Source organism: Nelumbo lutea, chromosome 1 (assembly GCF_056320005.1).
Source record: "Nelumbo lutea isolate HS-2025 chromosome 1, American lotus-T2T, whole genome shotgun sequence".
Classification (NCBI taxonomy): Eukaryota; Viridiplantae; Streptophyta; class Magnoliopsida; order Proteales; family Nelumbonaceae; genus Nelumbo; species Nelumbo lutea.
In genome coordinates, this window is record NC_142684.1 from 93,881,515 (window position 1) to 93,903,894 (window position 22,380).

The following is a 22,380-nucleotide window of genomic DNA, read 5'->3' on the forward strand; positions in this document are numbered from 1 at the left end:
CTGATTCCAGTTTGGATATTGATTGTGAATCAAATGGGCCCTAAGATTCTAGATTGAATATTAACAAATAAAATTAAGGAAAAAATTCCGATTAGTACCTATACTTTGTGTCTAGTGCCACTTTGGTCTCCAAACTTTAAAATGCGACAATTCAATACCCTAACTTTTAAAATGTGACAATCCAGTACCCGTCGTTAACTAGTTGTTAATTTAATTTAATTTTCTTTATCAACCATCTAAACATTGACAAAAATTTAACAATCCCAAATCTTTACATTTTCCATTCAAGAAAGTTAGGGTCATGTTTGATTAGGCATTCTGGTGACCCCAACTTTCTTGAATATAAGAGGCAAGGATTTGAAATGTTAATTTTTTTTTTGTCAATGTTTGGATGGTTGATAAAGAAAATTAGATGACACTTAAAGGGTATTTTTATCTTTTTCAAATGCCACTTAACGGCTAATTAACAGCTAGTTAACAACAGGTACTGGATTGTCATGTTTTAAAAGTTCGGGCATTGAATTGTCGCATTTTAAAGTTTGGGGGCCAAAGTGGCACTAGACCCAAAGTATAGAATACTAATTGAAAAAATTCCTTAAAATTAATTTGATTGGATTCAACGATAACATGCCAGAATTGAGAGGGCCAAAAGGATCATCACCCCAATTTCAAATAAGAAAATGGGTTTTTAACTTTTCAGAAAATTACATAGATACTTGTACTTTGGAGAAAGTAATAGTTAAGGGCCTCAACCTTCAATTGCAATTACCAAGTGCCCCAAAGTTTCAAAACTCAAAACCCCAGCCTCTTTTGAGTTCTACCAAAGTAATCCTCATTAAAATTTGACCATTCTTCAAAACCAGCTCAGCAAATTCATTATTAGGACTGCATGAAAAGGAATTTAATTAAAATGGGCAGTTTAGTAATTTTACCACTCATTGTAATGTTAATTAACAGTGCTGGACTTTGTATGATAGATTTTTGAAAGTTCAAGGTACTTGGTTGCCGCACCTAAGTTAGGTAGGAATGGCAAGGGATCAGGTTTGGGGTGGGTACAAATTCCTATCCCTACCCCAATCCCTACTAGGGATAAAAGAAAGGTTTTAAAAACTGACTTGAAAATGGAACCATTTTGGCTACCGGTTTCCGGGTCAGCTGTTTGACCATCTGGGTCAAATGGTTTGAACAATTTAAATATTATAAATGGTGATATGTCATCTTACTCATTAGATTGGAATATTAGAGTAAGATGCATATAAATAGAAAAGAAAAAGGGTTTCACTATTTGAGAATGAGAGACTGCCGATGGATGAGAGAGTTTAGAAGAGAGAGAGAGAGAGAGAGAGAGAGAGAGAGAGAGAGAGAGAAAGAGAGAAGAAGAAGAAGAAGAAGAAGAAGGAGGAGGAGGAGGTTGGTTGTAGCATTGATGGCGATGATGATGGCGAACTACAGTAGCAACGATGTTAGATATGAGATTTCTCTTAGTCTCAGATTTCTCTTTCTTAGATTTGTCATCTAGACTCTTAGGTGGAGTTTGATAAATCTGAAAATTCAGATATGCAAAGTTGAAAAGATATTAAATGTGTTTGAAATCTGAAAAGAGGCATAGTTGCTTTACTTTTTAGAGGATCTGAATCTATAAGTTTGTTTGTGTTGGATCAACCCTTTACCATATGAAATTTACTGATTTTACAATTTTACCCCTAAAACATACAATTTAGAAATGTTGAGTTCAATTTACATTATCTCATAAAAAATAATTTTCAACCTCAAAATAATACTGAAACAATACAAATAGAAAACAATAAATTAATAATTACTAATTAATAAATAAAATGATTAAAATAAAAAAATAGTTAATCATTGTAAACATATTAAAATAATTATTAATTATTAATTAATAATTTATACAAATAAAAATTAAAATAATTTTTAAAAATTAATGAAATAAAAAAAAATTAATAATTAATAAATAACACAAGTAAATTCAATAAAAAAATAATTAATGTTTAATAAAAATATAAAAATATAAAAATAATTAATAAAAATATAAAAATAATTAATATAATTATGAGAGGCATTATTATTATTCATCGAAGTACCGAACCACCACAACTGCTTATTGTAGCGGCAATGGCGGTTGTGGGAAGACATGGGAGGGAGAGAGAGAGAAGACAGGGTAGAGAGAAGACAGCGGTGGTGGGAAGAGAGAGAGAGAGAGACTACAATAATCTTGCTAAATCTAGGGTTCCGAATATCTGATTTAGAAAGTTTGTTTTGATTTTCCTTTAGAAAGGAAAGATTGGTTCTGTTGGTGAATGGCCTTCAACATAGAGATGGAGGTCTATCTTTAATGGTTGGTCTTGTGAATCTGATGGATCCTTCTTCACCCAAGGCTTGCATCAAGATGGATGGGCTGCATCGAATTGGATGGGTTGCATCGAGCTAGATGGTCCCGTGAATCCCGTGATTCTGCTCTAAAACCTCTGTTTCTTATCTTCCTCTTCTTCCACAAGGCTATCAAGTCCTAGTTAGATGGGCTGCATCGAGCTGCCTTGGCTTTGTGATTGACCGGAATGGTGATATCCAAAGGTTGTTCGAGCAGTATCATTTTCTTTGGGAAATCTATGAGACAAGGAGAGAGATAACGTGTGCAACAGAGAGAGATGACAGGGGGAGAGTGCAACGGCGGTGGTAGGAATACAGGGCAAAGAGAGAGAGAGAGAGAGAGAGAGAGAGAGAGAGAGAGAGAGAGAGAGAGAGAAAATATAGGGGAGAGAGAGTGGTCGAATGGTTAGGCTTTCTGGGTTTGAGGGTATCAGGGGTAACTTGAGTCATTTATGAAAAAATGTAAGAATATTTTGGACATTGAGCCGACTCTAAATGCGTCTGAGCGCATTAAGAGCCTGCCCAAGGTCTATGATTTTCAGATCTAAAAATCAGTTTCAGACTCAGCTTAAGAGGTACAACCAAACAAGGGGTGAGGTCTAAAAAGTAGCATTTTCAGATTTAGACATCTAAAAAGTGCAATCAAACGACACCTTAGCCTTCTCTTCCAGATCTTAGTCTTCTAGATCTCAGATTTGAGATCTCCCTCAACTAATCTCTCTCTCTCTCTCTCTCTCTCTCTCTCTCTCTCTCTCTCTCTCTCCAGTAGATCTCAAATATGAGATCAGAGAGATTTCTAATTTCATTCGAATTTGGCTCTTATTTAATAAACCAAAAACCATTCTTCGAGTCGAATGCTTCGTTGACTAATTCAATGATTTTTTACCAAAGAATGGGTTTGGGGTAAAACAGAACCGGTTGCCTAGATGGTTTACGGTCTGATCGTCCGAGTCAACGAATGTTCGAAAACATTGGATAAAAATGACCCTCCACCCCACCCCAAAATTTTTAAATAAAAAGTTTTTTAGAAAATAGATTTACTTAAAATAAAGGAAAAAGAAAAATTTTCAAATATATATATATATATATATATATATATATAAAATTGGGGTTAGTGCAGTGCAAGGAATTCACTCCCCATCCCCATCCTTACAAAGGCAACTTTTGTCCCCAGCCCAATGGGGTTGGGGGAACTAGGTACCTAACAAGGTGGGTTCAGGGAGGATTTTGTAAATTTTAGACTCTAACCACCTCCCTAAACCTCCCAACCTAGATCCTCCCTAAAACTCATAGCAAGTTGGATTTTCAAAGTCCAAACTCTCCCCAACCCTACCCTCCTCGCATTTGAAGGTGGGACGTGTTGGGTCTAGAATCTTCATCTAATTTTCTATTATTTCTTGTTATATATAAATAATAAATAAATAAAATAATAAGAACATCAAAATTTCTAATTATTTGACTATAACATGTGAGAAAACACATAAACTATCAATTATCCTTCACATAAAATTCAAAATATTATTATACTCCACACTAGATACATAAAGTTTATATGCCTTCCAATAATATGTATATTGGAGTACCTCTAAAGGTATAATGTGGCTGACATGGCCCACTTTTGTGGGTCATAATGTGATGACACGTGGACCATGCCTATATGGCCCAGAATCCCTCAAAAGGGAAGACCAGCATGGCAAGTGGTTTGAGCCTAGTCAGACCTGTGCTATGCCACGGGCCTAGATGCCGGTAGCATAATTTTTTAAAAAAAATTGAAAAAGTAACGAAAAAGTTAAATAAATTAATAAGATAGACAAGAAATTGAAAAAATCTTAAATGAAATCTTTATATATACAATTATTTATACATGAAATAATAAAATGGCATTGATTGAAGTGAAATAGTATAAGATGGGTCAGACTTGGAATTCAACCCAGGTCAAGGACCCACATCTACAAAACTATAATAGTTAAAACAAGACTTTCTAATTCGGCCTTTTATGTAAATCAAAGGCCGCATCAAACCTAATTCGTTCTAAACGCAGAGCTCTTGTTTTCTATGTCTCTGATGTGATGGGGACTCGGGTCATCAATTCGAAATAAAATTGAATTAATAAAGATAAATACTAAATAAAAATTTAGTAAAGGTTAAAAAATGTAATAAAAAAAATTAATACAATTAGGAATGCCACGGTCCATTTTTTAGGGTGCAACTTGGGTGGATTGGGTCAGATTAAGGGTCAAATCAATCCTAAGTCTTAAAACTCGTGTTTAGGTTTGGCCCAAATCAAGGTTAAGCTCGAGCTTACCAACTTATGTGCAATTTTTACCCTATCCGATGGGTACCCACACCAACGGGGCGGATTCTTACTTAAAGGATAGGTTTTGGGATTTTACAACCCATTAGTTATGAGTAGGGTATGGTACTAGGCTAAACCTCATCCTCCAATCCCAAACCCACATATTATTGAAAAGCATATATACTTTTGCATACTACCTATTGAATTTAATAATATTTTGATTTTGATGTAAAGGATAATTGATAGTTTATGTTTTTTTTTTTTTTTTTTTTTTTTTTTTTTTTTTTTTTACGTCTTAATCAAATATTTGGAAACTTTGTTGTGTATTTATATTATGTTATTTATTAGTTACATATAATAAGAAATAATAGGAAATTAGATGTGGATTCTAAACCTTATCACCCCTATCCTTGAATGTGGGGTCGAGGAGGGTTTTATATTTTCATTTGCTGGGAGGGTTTGGATTCTCAAAATCCAATCCACTATGGGTTTTGCTATGGGTATGGATTGGAAGGTTTAAGGAGGCAGATAGAATCTAGAAGTTATAAAACCCTTCTTGAGCCCACTCTTTTACCATCCCTACTTGGGCTAGGCTTGGACATAGGTATATTGATATTTGTAACTCAATTTTCATGTAAAATAGATGGATGATATATAGATATGTATAACATAAAATGTTGGGCAGGCTTAAATTGCATCCGATCAGTACCCAAGGCTTCAACCTAAGCCTACTCTAAGTTTAGTTAGGCTTAAGCTTTTTGACCCAAGCCCAGCACTAAGTTTAAAAACTTAAGCCTAATCTATGCAAAAGTTTTGATTGAATAGGATTGGGTCGACCCAACTTTTACCCTTAACTATTTTTGCCTTAAATTATTTTAACAAAGCCCATACTATTACAGGTCCCGCTAATGGATTAATTAAAATTATAAACTTCACAAATTTATATTTTTTTATTCAGGCTAATTAAAATAATCGAATGATAGCCCTGCGAAACAGAAGACCGGATCTGTTCTTCACAGGTGGGCGCCTTACAGACACAGCCACTGTGCATTAAGAACATCTCCCATGAATAATAAGTACGGGAGATGTTTACAATGGATAATAAGACGTACGTGTGAGGTCGGTGTGAGGAACAGATCTGGTCTTGCGAAGCAGGGCCCTCTCGTGCTAGTTAAATCTAATTCGTTCTAAACGCAGAGCTCATGTTTTCTCTGACTCTGAACTCTGAAGTCTGATGTAATGGGGACTCGGGTCATCAATTCAAAATAAAATTGAATAAATAATAATATAGTAGGACGAAGCCATGAGTTGTAACACTTGAGTTGTTTAAGCGAGTAAATTAATAACAAGTATAAAAATTTATGTGAAATTTAAATATAACAAGACTATTCGAATTTCGAAGAGGTCAATAGTATGACTCTGACCAAACTTTCTATCCTCAATAAATAACCTTCTACAAGTTGGTGGACCAAACCTACTTTCATTTCTCTTATCAATTTCGAGTCAACATGTATGAGTTTTCAATCATAATTCTTACCGACATTTGAATTGAGGAAGCAGCCACTTTGGGCAGCTTATTTTTCTATGTATCAATTTGTAGTTTAGGGCTGCAAATAGTATTCAATTGTCGTAATTTGAATTGGATTCCGAATTCGATCGCATTAGAGACTATTCAAATTCAATTCATTTGGAATTGCATTAGATTCATATCCTATTTCAATTTAATTTGATTTAAATATATGTACTTTTATATACTTAAATTTTATATTCTAAGTAAAAATTATTTCATTTTTTAATAATATATAATATTTTGATCATTTTCAATTTTAGTTGTTTATTATACTATTCAACACCCGTTTGCAATTTGAATTTTATTCAACACCCAATTGCAATTTGAATTTGATTCATATTTATATAAGTCTGATGGATAAGTTGTGACTCAAATTACAACATAAATGAATCAAAATGGATCGCCTATATTTGATTCAATCCAATCCCTTTTGCAGCATAAAATTTAAAGCTATGGATGAAGAAGTTTTTCTAAAAGAATCATTCCTAGGGTCTTTTTTTTTTTTTACCATCTAGATAAAGGTTTAAAATATCGATATACTAGTTCTAATATACCAAAATATGTTTATTGGAGTTTTGACCAACACTGTCCACGATTTTTTTTTTTCAAATTCTTATAGGGCCAGCCTTAGCAAAGCTACCCCTTTGTTATGTTAAAATATTAAAATACTAAATATTTTGCATATTGAGGCAGGGCCGCTAGGCCTGATATAATATAATACGATTGATATGCCCTGATACGTGATACATGATGGAATTTTGATCCTTGGTCTAGAATTTGTAAATAGATGATTTGTTCAATCCGTGCCATTTATTATAAAGTTGCCTCCACATTAGAGTCAGGTAATACTGCGCACTAAAGCAATATTTCAAAAATCCAAAGCAGGTTGAAGTATAAAGTAAAACACCCAGCTACTTTTTTTTTTTTTTTTTTTTTTTTTTTTTTTAAGTTGAACCACTATCATTTAAGTGGGTATAGGGGTTGGATCATCCGGTTCAGTGGTTGTGTGATGGGTGCTCAACTTTTCATAGCAACTCGGTCATTGGCTGAACCATTATTAATTATTAGCATGCCGGTTCCTGATTCATTCAGCTCCACAGGTGTAGCTTGACTGTTACCCGCGATTAGTGTGTAATTAATTGGAATTCTCTCATTTGGAATCTGAAATATCAACCTAAATTCAACATTTTTATTTATCTGATTCTAAAAGGTAGGTTCCTGATCCTTTCGAGGGCTAAGGGATTAACATTGACGGAGGGTGTAGCTTCTGTGGAGAGGAAGAAGATATCTTGCATATCTTTAGGGATTGTGAAGAAACAAAGTGTGTGAAGTATTGGGTTGCCGGTACTATAATAATTGATGAGGACGGATTTGGCCCTCTAGTGAAATTGTGACATCTAGCACCTCATGCAAATCAAGTGTAGCCTCTTAACTGGGCAGCTCGAGAAGCTCGGGTAGCTCGGCAGAACTCGGCACAAGTAGCTTGGTATAGCTCGGGGAGCTCGGTATAACTAGGGGCAGCTCGGCATAGGCAGCTCGCCACAGGTAGCTGGCCACTCCGCAGGCAGCATGGCGTCTTACGAAGAGCTCGCCACTTAGGGGCAGCTCGGCACTTACAGGTAGTTCGGCACTTAAAGGCAGCTTAGCGTATCGCAGGAAGATCTCCTGCCTGACAACCGTACCTGATAGATCCGGAGACCTGCGCCCACGTTTCTCGCTAAGCGGCGCCATGCTTGCTAGTCGTAAGAGCTGTCCCTTGACTGGCAGAGCCGTACCCTGCAGCAGCCGCCTGCACCTGCCACCTCAGCTCTGGCAGAAACAGCTACGGCAGAGAGATAGAGGTGGTTATGCCTAACTTGACAAAGGCTGTTACGCCTGATTTGACAAGACACCACTATATAAGGACTCCGACCCCCAAAGACAAGGGGGAGAAAATGAAAAAATGGAGGTAATCCCTGCTCTCTAGCTCTCTCATTTCTCTCCAATCTCCCTACAATCAGATTGCTAATTTAAGCATCGGAGAGTCCCCGTCGGGAAAATACCCTCGGGTCCTCTGATTCAGTTCTCGTAGGTTCCTCAGCTCCCATCGCCTACAAAGAGGAGGAAAAGATGGAGTTCTCGTAGGTCTCTCAGCTCCCGCCGCCTACAAAGGAGAGGAGATCACCTCATGTAGAGGGCAGTCGGGTTGCGCTACACCAGGGAGCTCCACAATCCCTTGAGTTACAAGCCGCCTAGGAGCAGGTCAAGTGACGAGTCCACCCAGGTAGCTCACCGCCAGGGAGATCGTCACCAAGTAGTTCACCACCAGGGAGCTTGTTACTAAGGCACGTCACCACTGGGTCAAATAACGAGGTACTTAGCCAAAAAATTTTTACATCACAAAACATTGGTACGTGGCCGAAAACGGTTATATCAATAATATTTTTGAAAAGAGTGTTTACCAAGGTTTTAAAAATGCTCCGAAAATAGAATCTTTCTAGCTACTAGTTTTCGGGTTAACGGTTCGATTGTTTGGATTTAACAGTTTGGACGGTTTGCATTAGGGCAAATATTTATATGAGAAGGAAGAACTAGAGAAGAGAGTCAAGAAACTTTTGCTGGTTGAAAAAGAAAAAAGAAGGAAAGAAAGAAAGTAAGGAGAAAGAAAAAAAGGAAAAAAGGAAAAGGAGAGAAAGGAAATGAAGGAAAGAGGGAAGCAGGGAAGAAAAGGAAGAGGAGGGAAGGAGGGAAGAAGAAGGAAGATGATGATTTGACGCTCACTAGCGACAACGAGGTGGCGGTAACAAACATAGATGACAGATTTGAGATCTGAGATATGAGTTCTCGGATCTCAGAGATCGATTTTTCTGAGTTCTTGGATCTCAGATTTGAGGTCGATTTCTCTTCTTCTTCTTCTTTTTCTTCTTCTCTCTCTCTCTCTCTCTCTGTACTGGTGTACTGGATCTCAGATCTGAATTTGTGTCTCAGACTCTCAGTTTCTCCCCTCTTTGTGATTTTCTTAAACTGCGAACCGTTGTTCGGATTAAACGATTTGACGGTTTGGCTGCCTGGGTTAACAGTTTTTTGATGAAGTCAATAATTTTTGACCCAAGAACAGGTTATGGATGAAATAGAACTGGTTGCTTGGACGTTTTTAATGCCAAACGGTCCGACCATCCAGGTCAACAACGGTTCAAAAACATTGGTATTTACATCTTATGGTAGTTGTGGAAAATAGAAACCAGAAGGCATTTTCCAATGCTGCTGTTCCCCTCTCAAGTTAATGTTAAAAATGCCTCCAAAAACTAAAGTGGGTTTAGTAATTGTTTACAGGTTTCCAATGCTAGCAGAGTGGATAAGAGATGGTTGGATGTTTATCAGCTTCCCCTCCTCGGATCAGGCACAATCAAAATCAACTTCGATGCATCTTGTTCGAACTCTGGAGAGTGTTCCGTTGCAGCAATTGCAAGATATCACTTGGATAATATCGTGGACTTCAAAGGCTACAATCTTGGTAACTCGACCATCAACCATGCTGAAGCGTGAACAGCATGGGAGGCCCATAATTTGACTGTAAATTTACGGGTTAAGTAATTATTATCGAAAGGGACTTGCGCTTAGTCATCTCCTGACTAAAAGGTCCAGTGTATCCACCTTGGACCATTAGTAACATTGTTAAAGAATGCCTATTGTCAATGGTGAAATATAGGCAAGTTTTCAGAAAGACTGAATTGCTAGAGAAGCTCTTTCGGCTGATAATAGATATATTTCTTTTAATCAAAATAATCCTCCTTGGGGCCTTGGCTTAATCTGCTTGAGTGATTCGTGGGGTCGTGCTACTCCTTCTGTAGCTCTTCTTTGTTTTTATAGGAAAAAAAAAAAAATCGGGACCTCTCGTCTAGAGGACTTAGACACAACCAACCGAGTCCGGATCTCTTACTCATATGAACTCTGTTCACATTAATCACAGTCGCACATACAGAATATCTTATCTTCTACATAATATTATACATGGGGAGATGTTTTCAATTTATGGAGATAGTATATTATCGTAGGGATGAGCAGAATTCTCGTGGGCAAGAGATCAGGATTCCAACCAACCAACTAACACTGCACTGTTGAGCGGCTTCTGCTTTAGATAATCCAAATTAGTTGATTTATCTGACGTTTGAGATCTTTTTTGATCGAATCGTTGGTTGTTTAGATTCAAGCATCAATTATGTTGAATGATTGGCCTAACTGGGCCCCCACTCTACGTGCCTTCGTTGTCTTTGTCATTTTCGTCGATTGTTTATGTTATTAATTTGATGTTTCATTGTTTTGAACGTTATCACGAGTAGTTCTCACAAAACCATCCTCCCACCGTGTTGACAGCGTAATGCATCCGTGCATCACAAACGTCTCCGTATTTGTAATTTTGTATTATAGGTCCAATTTGAAAAGAGTATAAATATAAAAGAAAATCTATGATGCGGAAATATAAATATATAGTATAATTTTTTTTTATGAGAAATTGTATTTGAGTTCTGATTAGTTTTTTTGGCAAGTCTATGTATTTGTATTAATTTTTTGAATAAATGAAATATGTTTTAAGTCTTTAAAAAATTACATTTTGTATTAATTTATATTGTATATATTTATATTTATAATCTTTTAAAATTTAGCTTTATATTTTTATTTATGAAGAGATATTTTTAATGCATAACATTAATTTATATAAATTCATGGGTCCATTCAAAGCTAGTCTTAAAATGCTTATAGCTTTTTTTACCAAAGGAAAAAGAAACCTTTTAACCTTTGTAAACAATAAATAGTAAATACCACAATGTTGTAAGACTCGGACCAGAATAAAAATAGAAATGCTCGACGGGTCACCGTTTTCCCGATTAATTAACCTAATCTGAATAGGGATAAAGTGCTTAATTATTTCATTTATGAAATGTAGTGATTTTATTTATCTTCTTCCTTGGATTGCGCAGGAAAAAGGGCAGGTTGACTAGATCTTTGAATAAGTGAATAGGGATGATTAACAGAAGGCCCATAGACTCCTGGTGTTTGGATTTCAAATCCCTTCGGCCATTGACTTCTGTAACTTTTCTGATTTATGTCTAGAAGGGTGAAGCCACATGATGCATTCTTTTTTACTTAATTATTTTTACTTTGGATAAGCTAGAATTTGGGGGACAGAAGACTTGCATATAGGTTAGGGCACTCTTAACAAGTCACCTGTTCCATGTTCGGAGCATCAGAAATCACCAACTGTAGGACCTGGTTCTTCAAAAATGAAACATGTGGCAAATTATTTGGGCCCCATACCCATACATGGGTCCTGTGCCTCCCTACCCACCCCCCTGTCCCCCGACGTCATTACTAAGAAGCAACTTTTCATGTATGGATTTTCCTGTTTAATTGTAACTTAATTGCTTAAATCTAATTTTCAACTTTTTGTATGGTTCTTAAGGAATTTTATGGACTTTTAAAACTTTTACTCAAATTTCTATTTCTCTGTTATTCTATACCAAACCAAACAAGGTTTTCTATATGTGGACTTTAACACTCCAGTCTCCTTGGCAGTTGATCGAACGGATTCAGATCAGATGATTATCATGATCACCTATTTGTGGGTCCACCATCAAACCCATAAACTTATATGATGTTTTGGAAGCGTGGGCATTTTTTTGGACCGATTTTTAAGAAAAAATGCCTATGTTTTCAAGATCCGTTTTTTACAAAAAAATATTTTTTTCTTTTTTGGGCATGTAGGCACTAAGCAACACTATACTGTTTAGTAAAGTGATTTTCATCACCGTTTTTCATGTATGTACGAGGCAAGTACTACATAGGTTATACATCAATCAACCATTGAAAGAAATGGTTCACCCATGGTGTTTCATACATCAGTGGATTCCTCACTTTTAAAGCATGCCCAATTTTTTAATAATCAATTAAACCAAACAATAAGATACATAAGAATTTGTTGAAACGCCTCTATGGATCCAATGTGACACCATCCCCTTCATTTACTGTTTAGGGAAATATTTTCATATGTGGGCCGGGCCCTAGAACTAGAAGATTTTCTGGTTCAAATAATGTGTTTGGCGTGGGCAGTGCAGTGTACGGTCCACCCATTCATGATAGCCCACTCTGTCTCGTGTTTACAACCTTCTTTTATTAATGGGGATCCCATTTTATATCAACAAATTGATCAGTAAATCAGAGCCGTATGTTGGACTTCAGAGTTTAATGAGTAGGAGAGAGAAAGAAGACAATAATGATCGCAAATTAAGTTGGTGGGCCCCGCAACCAATCTTCATCAACCTTCTTTCTCGGCTGTTCTGGTTGGTGAGATGAACGGCTACCGAACGTGCAAGTAGTGAACGCGTTTATGATTTCAGGGATTTAAAGTTGTGTACCTATGATCTTTGTTAATCAACGTGGACTAAATTATTATTGACTGCATTGATGATCTTTGATAATCAACGTGGCCTAAATTATTATTGACTGCATTTATGATCTATGATATCAACCTCAAGCGACTGATCCGGGCTGTAAACGATTCGGATTCGGGTTTGAAAAATTCCAAATCCGATTTAAAATTCAATCGTATTTGAAAATTCCGATCCAATTTGAATTCAATTTAATCCGAGTCCATTTCATTTAAAAAATAAAAAATAATAACTTTTTTATGGTATTTGAGTGCATCGGATGAATTGGACGAACTATTTTGATCCAATGACTTGTGCACACAATCTTCAGAGGCGAGGTGGTTTTAGAAGAGAAGCAATCTAACGCTCGTCAGAAAGAGCAAGCGAGTGAGTGGTCGACTAGGCCGAGGTAGCTAAGACGAGCTGCAAAAAAGCTTAAAGCAGTTTTTATAGCAAGAGAGGGAAGAGAATCTCAGCTTGGGTAAGTGTGCCCTTGGTGCAGGAGAGTGCCATCTTACTTGGTCGTTTATATGTCGATCCAATCCAGGCCCAATATGATCCCGTCACTTTTTTAACTTATATATAATAATATAAATAAATATGAAATATTTAATTTATCATATGATAATTATATTATAAAATTTATCATATTTAAATTTTAATTGGATCAGAATCTGATAATTTTTTTTAATCTGATTATAATTGAATATAGATTGTAAAGTCTAAATCCAATTGAATTGTGTAAACATACAATCGAAATCAAAGATAATCGGATCAAATTTGAAACTTAGGCTCAGTTTGGAAGGAGTATAAATACATAAAAAATAACACAAAATGCAAGGTTTTTCTTTCTACATATTTGTATTTGTACTCCTTCCAAATGAACCCTTAGGGTATCTGTTGACAACGCTAAATTGAATCAAAAGATCGTTACACTAAAGTTGTAGAGCACACACGCACAAACACATATACACACACACAAACTAATTTTAATTACTGAAGGTCGATCAAATAATAGCTGTAAATTAGCAACTAGCAATGGATTGGGTTCGGTATAGGTTATAGGATTGGTGGTTGTTAGGGGTGGATTCGAATCGAGTCAAGCTGAATAGTATGACGCTCAAGCTCAGCTCACCAAGGTAGTAAAAGGCTTGAGCTTGATTTGAACTACAACCTTGAATTTGAGTTCGACTTGAGAAAAATGTTTTATAAAAATAAAAAATTATATATAAAAAATATTTTTTATTTGATATTTAAAAAATTAAGAATTATAATAATTAGTTATTATTATATATAAAAATATTATATATATATATTAATTTATATAATTTTATAATTTATTTATTTTTATATATATATAGCTATTCAAACTTGAATCAATTATTAAACGAGCCTATAAATTGGACTTAAACTCAACTCAAAACTCGACTGAAATTAAGCCGAACCGAATTCGAGTAGCTTATAAAAAACTCAGCTTGTGACCACCCACGTGGAAGATGCTCAAAAGATGATGCCCCATGATTGGGTGATCCTAAACATGTAGGGCCTATATAAAAAATTAATCAATACTTTTAGACCATCTGATACATCATCCATCACTCTCGGTGCTTCCAAAGAATTTTAGGTAAAACTTTTGACCACCGTCCAATGGCTTGCTTGTAAAACATAAAAATATTGGATAAAACTTCAAACGGAATTTTGGCCCAGCTCATTCTCAAGGTGGGTCCCATTGAAAGCAAGATTTTGATCATCCTATTTTCTTGCCCAATTCAAACTTTGAGCATAATATTCAATGCAAAATATTTCAAAGACATTGTTCTGCCAAATCACTTCAGAAACCTACTACGAAAGCATAGTATTGATAGAGAGCTGCTAGGCTTGCCGGTTACTAGGAATCTCTTTATAGGACCGTCAATGGGTCGGGTAGATCCGACGGACGGATATGCATCACATATCTCCTGTTTAATATTTATCTTTTTAATGATATATTTGTAATAATATTATATTATGATGCTTAAATTGACATATTAGACCCGGTCTAATATGAACCTGGTCCATTAACACCTGTACCCTTAGGTTCTGTTAATGGACCAGATATTGGTTAATCCAGTCCAGTCAATATAAATCTATTACAGATGAAGTATATTCAATCTAATCCAATACATTCTTTGGACCATTAAGTGTGAACTTGTCAAATTCAATAGATCTTATTGGTCTGTCAACCCGTTAAAATTGATTTTGATTCAAACAGGATCAACCCAACCCCAATCTATTAACACCCATATATATTGCAAAGGCATGATATTCGAAGAGTTTTGACCAATTAAAACATTCCCATGAATTTTGATGAATATTACCTGATTGGTTACTTCTTTTTATGATACCGGCGGATTAATTAACAAGTTTTTCTGGTATCATAGTCCAATCCTTTTGTAGTTGTCAATTATAATCGGATCTTGTCGGGTTACACCAAATAGTCCTGATTATAGACCATATAGGGCCTGTTTCAAAACTGATTCTGCACGTTTACTTATTGGGTTGGGCTTAGCCCACACCCAACTGATGAAACCAGTTGGGCTAGATTTTGATGATCAAGTTGATTTTCTATTTGGAAACATTTTATTGTCTCAACCAATAAGACAATATCATTACCAACCATCTGAAAGCCTAAAAAGATTTCCTGACCCTCTAATCTCAACATAATAAAAGCATATTTCGATCATGTGAGAGCATTATTTTCGGTCTAGGCATCATCTTAGGTGTAAGTGTGTGACTCATTTGATGGTGGCTCCTAGAACAATTATGAATTATCCATTGAGCATGAGACCTAATAGCTCCTACACCTTCTTAATTATGAACCCGCCCCTTCTAAAACTGACCCAACCTAATCCAACTGGGTTGGGTTTGGATTGGGCAATTCTGGTTAAACTTTTTATCTCCCACCATCTCTGTGCCACATGGCAAGGTGTTGAACACGTGTCAATCAATAAAACTCACTGTCAGCCCTCTGAGAGGCTGTCATTCCACCAATTGGAAAGTGATTCTCTTACAGCCATCATCATGCATTTGCATGTCTTCAGTTTTGTCTCAAATTTAAGTATTTCAACATACAGTTCTATATATGATGAATTATTTACAGTACTTCAATTCTATTGCACATAAGCTCCTCCCAACATGCACCATCATTCTCACAAGGGCCTCTGAGAGGTATATGTGAGGGAATCTTGAAAAGTCTACTTTCTGTTTGGTGAAACAATGACAGATTGTAACTTTATCCATTTAGGTGGGAAAAAAGCTCCTGACTGAGTCAGGACTATACTTTTGTTCATGTATGAGCTAGCTCTTTTTAATTATGGCAAACAAAAAGGTTAAAGCTTAAAGGTTTTATCTTGGTTCTGTAGGCAAGAACAAAATGGTTACGGAAACGCCCTCACAACAAAGGGTAGATGCTTATAATGCATGTCTGAATAATAATCAGCCAAGTTTTCTTTCATTTCTTGTTGGAATTATTATATGATGATAATGAAGCGAAGACCAATGTGTTGTTTTATTATCACAAAATAAACCCTTACAAATATTCACTTCTTTCAATGGTTACAACATTCTTGCATGTATGTTTTTTTTTTGTAATAATTATCAATTAATATATACTTTATTTGATAGTAAGTTATTTTTTGGTAGTACATTTGATGATGATGATTTATATATATATATAGATAATATTGATGACGCAACTGTTGAGATGGTCAATTGGTACCCCTCCAAATAAAAAGGGCCCACAATCAAACCTGTCGAACTATAAGCTCTCTGTGATATGGCCAATCAGTCTCACGTAGGGGCGGAGCCAGGGGTGGCGGAGGGGAGCCATGGCCCCCCTTATGCCTTCAAAACTCCCTTTAAAATTATTCAATTTTCACTTATTTTTTAACCCTTTTACTCATGTTTCCTAACTTTTGGCCCCCTTATTCATGTTTTCTAGGTTTTGGCTCCCCTCAAAAAAAAAAAAATAAATCCTAGTTCCGCCCCTGGTCTCACGTGCATCTTGCATTGTCCCACCTAAAAACATTGTTTGATACGATCAAATGGTCCAACCACCTTGGATAATGTCCTAGTGGGTTAGTGGGTTTAGGGTTTTCTTTTGGTACTATGACAAAATAATCTAACCATCTTGGATGTCCTCTGTGGATAAGTGGGATTAGGGTTTTCTTTCGGTACTGCATAAAGGGGAGACTGCACTACACAAACACAGGGCAGTGAGTCCTTAAAGGTCCTCAAATGTCCTAGCAATGTCTAACTATAATGGGAGGGGTGGGGGGGTTGTTCCTTCCCAATTGGCTTCACCCAACACGTGCCCCAATGTTTGAAGCCAGTCAGCTGCATGGTTGTCCTCCTTGTAGATGTGAGGGAACTTAATTAAAATGATCACTTTTCAGGTGTATCCACTTTTCAAAGTTTATCCAGATGATATTGTCAATTATCCATTGTATGCAGTTGATTATTAGCTTTGAGTTGCCTTCAATCCAAAAACGCTAGCTTGAAGTCAGATTCTCTCCCACCCAATTATAGCCTACTAAACTAAATTATGTATAGTAGGCTATTGGGTGGGAGCCAAACTGCCAACTAAGTTTGTGCAAGCTTACTTTATCAATTTATAATATTGGAGGAAAGCACATAATAAGGTTTGGGATAAGTTGCAGTTGGATTCCTTTTGGAGTTGGGCAAAAACCAGTCTATTATTTGGAATTGTCCTCCTGCCACAATCACTTTAAGCTGCATTTTTAGGGTTGGAGGAGTTAATTAATGTAGAGTGCAAAACCTTGGCAGAAGTTGAAGGGGCTAGAAGATCCAGGGTCAGATGTGGATGGAAATAGTAAGAAATGATTTAAGTGCCTGTAATTTAATGATGGATATGGCATTGAAGAGAAGGAAATATCAAAGAAGTCGACCCCATAACTTAGATGATGATGAGGAGGAGGAGGATGAAATTCATGAGATAAATGTGGTACATAAGATGAACCCTTCACACAAGAAAGAGTAATAATATCATGCGTATATAATAATGGCACTACAGCTATTGAATGCTTCCCCCCTCATTGCAGCTCCAATGGCCAATATTGATAACTGTGATGTAACAGAAGATGCATCACCTAAACCATTAGAATATGAAGATCAAACAGCTGTAGTTTAATTACTAGCCATTCAATTCCAGGAGGCCTCACATGACCCAATAAAACGCCATAAATATAGTTCAGCTCAGATCGATTACAAAGAAAACCCATCCATCCATCCTTCCCATCAGCATGTCTGGTCTGTGCGTGGGAGCCCCATCAGATCACGTGAGTCACGTAGAGCCATGGTCGTCGCTGCCTCGCATGTCTCTCTGTCTGTGTGTATGTATGTGAACTATGTAGAACCCGTTCCCCCAATTAAAGGACCTCCCTGCCAATTCACACATACAGCAACAGATCTCGTCCTTTGTCCATTTAACACGTTCTCCTGATTTCTCTCCATCCAATGTTAAAAAAAAAACACTTTTATTAACAATGGAAGAAGATCACAGAGAGAGAGAGAGAGAGAGATGGAAGTTGTAAGAGACAAGTTTTCCTGATGTGGGTCTGAAAGAACAGTTCCGATTCCTTAGTCGGCCATTAATAAGAAGTGGGGCCAAACACTCACCTAACCCAAAGACAAGAGGACAGAGCCCCTCCTTTTCTTCCATCCTCCATCACCCATCCCTCTCTTTTATCTTTTCTTTTCTGGGTAACCCTTCCCTTCATCTTTATCGGTCCCAAAGACCCGTTCAAAGCTTCTAAAAAAGCCTTTTTTTTTTCTCTACTCCTAAGTACTGAGACATTACTACTTGTAGCATCTGATCTCATCAACCCGACACACGCACTCACTCTGCTTGCAGCTCTGGCTCAATCTATCACACACACCACCCAGCATTTAATTCTCCATGTTTCCACCCTTTCCCATTGTTTCCTGTTCAATCCTTCGGAAACAAGCGTCCCCTACAACACCAACGCTAGCTTTCGCCACAACAACGACACCACTATATCCACCATATCCATATCAACTATATTAATATCCGCCACATCTCACTCCCTCTTTTTAAGCATTGAGTTTTGCTTCTGCCTTATCGACCAAGTTCTCTCTTTCCTTCTTTTGATCTTCTTCTTCCTCTTGTTTTCCTGCTTCTTCAACCATTCTGTATATATAGCCTTTAATTTCCTTGTTCTGTTGTCTTTCTTTGGATTGGTGAAATGGGTCTTTCCAAGAGGCATCTAGTTCTACTGCTGTGGTTGTTTGTGGCGTTCATCTTCTTTGTTAGACAATGCCAAGGCTCCAGAAACACTCAAGTTTTTCAGAAACCTAAGTCTCAGATTCAGGGCTACTTCTTTGGGTTTCTGCCGAAAGCGACGCCAATACCGCCCTCTGGTCCTTCCAAGAAACACAACGACATCGGCTTACAGAGTCGAAAATTGCCATAAACTGGAGGGAATTTGAAGAAACAGAAGACCTGGTTCTTGTTTTTTCTTTTAGTTTCTTGAAACACAAGGATGAAGATTAATGTATATGGAGTTTTTGGGCGGGTATTCTTTTTTCTTTCTTTCTTTATCCTGAGCTCTGATGAGAAGTTTGTTTTAGAAATGTTCTACTTCTACATGGGCATGTGTTGGTGTCTTCTCTTATTCAGAGAGAAAGCTTATATTTTTTCTTTTTCCACTGTAATATTTATTTTTTGGAGTGCAACAACAAATTGGGAGATATATAGTTGCTACCTGGAACAGATTCTGGGAAGTTTTTAGGACCTTCTGGGGAAACTTTTGTAATTTGTACAGAGAAAACATAATACATGCAACATTTTCAGTTGTACAAGTTGAGAACTCTCCTCCCGCTTTGAAGTTTTCTTCCTGCTTTAGGCTCTATGAGACTATGATGGTGGCCTAATTCAATTAATTAGTCAACAGTTCTTCTGTTGGTTACTGTTAGTAATAACTAATTAGTTCTTATTGTTTTTTAAGGTGAAATAATCATGAGATATTAGAACATTTTCATTTGGTCGGCCTTCTTTAGTTCATTACATTATGGTACGTCTAATTTATTACATTTATTAATTACATCTCTCTCCTGTTGATGGTGGTGTGGGCAGTTCAAATCCTTTTCGCTTCACATGGCTAGCTACTACGCTAGTACTAGTTTGAAAAATCTGAGCACAAAAAGGAAGAAAATACAGAAATTTCGAAAGAGGCCGTGCATCGCCATTAATGTAACTGACGTGAATTCATGCGTGATGTGTTTTGCAATTTCCTTTGCCTTCTACAGTATAATTATTAGGGAAAAAGGGTTTTTCTTCTGCACGAGCCATGAAGCCCTAGTACCTAGTATGTAGGTAACATGTCATGCATATTTATACAACCATACTGTTCAAATTAAATAAATGGTTTGTTGTTTTCTTGTATGTCACCATGGAAACTGATGCCCATTTTCAATCCTGTGATCGATGCTTCTGAATACGAATCCTGAAATTTCAAGTTTTTCATTACAGTTACTGAATTAAAACATGCAGTCTGAATGCTGAGATTCATTTACTTTGCTCATAGTGTTCCATTGATCCGGAGGAGAAACATGAAATGGACGAAGAAGGTAGATGAGCTCATCAGTCTGATTCATTCAGGAAAACCCATTTGAGATGAAGTTCCATTGAAGAAGATTACTTAAATTGGGAAAAAAGTTCATATTGGATATGCTGAAGAGATCTTGTGTGTTTCATACAAGCTATGATATGTGAACTCTGTTAGCCAATATCAGTTCCATGGCCGAATTGTGTATTCTCTGATTGATTCCCTTTGCCCAGTTGTCAAATGGGTTGTTCCAACGTTGACAAATCATGCATGCTAGCTATCAGAATTGAATATTGTACCTTCTGATGACAGAATTACTTCACTTAATGGGTTCATATTATGCTGATTGCTGCATTTCGTAGTAGGCTCTATGCTCATTAAGGTTGTTCAATTGAATGCAATGAGACTGGTTTATAATACTGTGTCCAGAATTAGTAATTGGTGAAAGAATAGAGACTGAGCCAATGGACCATGAGAAAGATAAGTAAATGACAACTAATACCAAATTAAAACATGAAATAATTGTAATACTTGTGACAGAGATTAGAGAGTCTTGACTGATGAGTTCTATTCTACTTGTAAATCAAAGCTCTGAAAGGAAATTTTTGTGGATTTGGTGATACCAAGAGTTCCCATGCAGATTTTTGGAAACTTGGGATCTTTGCATTGAAGTTTGTAGGATCACCATGTGAAGGTCTTGTTTGGCCGTCGGTAGGTGACAAAAAGGTCCATTATTTATTACAGTTTGTCAAATATAATATTTATTTTCGTTCCATGTGATCCTGATTTTCTCTTTGCTTTTCACTTACTCTCTATATGAAAAAAAAATCCAATCCAACCCTTTTGCTGAATTTTCTGTCTTAACTTTATTGACTTGACCAAATCCTACTTCCTTGTCTCTAGTTTTGTATTATATGCACCAATCAATCCGCCCCCTTCTTTCTCTTCTTGTCAAGAGTTAAAAACAATAATCCTCGGGCTTCATCAATCACTAGTAAAATTGATTGTGGGCCCAATTATCCTCCCATCAACTCATCATGGATCATGCACATATCATGAATGCCTACCGTATTATGATAAGCAAATGAAACACAAGATGGGTAGTCTTTTATCTTAATCCACCTAAATCAAACTAATTCAACAGTCAAAAAGCATTAGGATTTGCGTTGACCACATTTATCATTTGATTAATCTCCAAATGATGATTTGCTAACATGCTAAGCAAGATGGTGGGCCGTTCATTTGGGTATTACATACATTACTAGACCGTGTTACCCCAAATACAATTGTTTAACTAATCTTTCATTGTTAATCCATGCGAAAATCAAGGACGGCTAACTGACTACATGGGCCCCCTAGCCGACTGCTTGGGCCCACTTCACAGGTTTATTAAACTCCTTTTAGGGAGAATGACATTTGTGTCCATTATGAAATGCTGATATTTCCCATAAACCACGGCCCATTAGATGCATATGGCCCACTTAACTTACTACCCTGGACTGTTCAATCATTGGGCCATCAAAACATCAGAACACGGAGACTGATCTTCTGATCTTCCAATTAGTAAAAGAACATAAGTTTGTAAGGACAAGATCTATGATATCGACTGTACAAGTAATGTTCTACTCCGATACAAGCCCACAATTATCCATATACTGTTGAATGTGGATGTTTTAGACCTTAGTAATCTTCGGCCCACAATTTGATCAAGGGAGAAACCTATCACCAGTCATGCAGCTTTATCAGCACTAATGTCCGATCGCCGATAGGTTCTTTCTGAGTATACATGAAATTCCGACTAGTAGTTGAACTTGATCTTGGTCCTGCTGTGCCGATGCATTAAAGTCGTTGCCGCTTCCCTTCCCTCATCACTGAATGGTTCAAAGCCATTAGAGAGTAATGCAACTCTTTCAGCCATCCATGGTTCATAGAATGGACATGATTTATTTATTTATTTTTTTTTGTATCACGCAATTCAAAGGGCTGAGACTCCATTTTTTTAGAGGGTTTCTAATGTTTAAATATAAAAATCCCTCCTAAGTCCCTGTATTTAACCTTTCGATGGATTAAAAAATCGATACATATCATACAATACAC